The following is a 625-nucleotide window of genomic DNA, read 5'->3' on the forward strand; positions in this document are numbered from 1 at the left end:
CCCCCCCTCTTCCCCCATCTTCCTCCCTCTCACTTCCCACTCTCACCCCCTTGCGGTGCGCGCTCTGTTTACTCGGGGCAACTTGGCAAACACGGATAACGCTGGAAAGGTAACCAACCGCCGCCGCCGCCCCTCCACCCCTCTCGTAGCTTTCGCAGCCGGCCGGGGGGGACGGGCTGGGACAAGTGTATTACTCATGCTAAAGAGATACACCGACGCTAGCCCTCCGTCTAAATCAGCACTTTCCAGCAGCGGCGTCCGTGTCGGGGAGGGGGGGGGGGCTCCCTCTCCGTACCTCCCCCACGGTCACTACCCAGATTAACTTATGCAGCGAGCTGTATGGACTGCCGAGCCGAACGAGAGCAGTTCCGAGGAGTTCCTTCCCGAGCTGGCATTGTTAAACTAAAATGATGAGAATCGCTCTAACAAACTTGCAGGAGGGGTACAAAACCACCAAAGACAAAAAAAAAAGAAAAGAAAAGAAAACACAGAAAAAACCAGCGGTATAATATTTGCGCTTGGCGAAGAAATGGGGGGCGGGGGGCTACCTCCCGGGATCGTGAGCAAAAGCGCCGTTCAGGGGCGTGTAAAATGTTGTGAAACAGCCTGTCCCCGGACCCCCGCC

The 625-nt window shown here is 57.0% G+C and overlaps 1 protein-coding gene across 1 annotated transcript in view; it reads right to left on the reverse strand.

Annotated features, from left to right (window-relative positions):
- The window catches only part of LOC113214362 (pikachurin), a 15,374-nt gene that overhangs the window by 10,532 nt on the left and 4,217 nt on the right, over positions 1-625 (reverse strand). The window lies entirely within an intron of this gene.

The sequence above is a fragment of the Frankliniella occidentalis genome, unplaced genomic scaffold, assembly GCF_000697945.3.
Source record: "Frankliniella occidentalis isolate FOCC.00 unplaced genomic scaffold, Focc_3.1 Scaffold74, whole genome shotgun sequence".
NCBI lineage: Eukaryota > Metazoa > Arthropoda > Insecta > Thysanoptera > Thripidae > Frankliniella > Frankliniella occidentalis.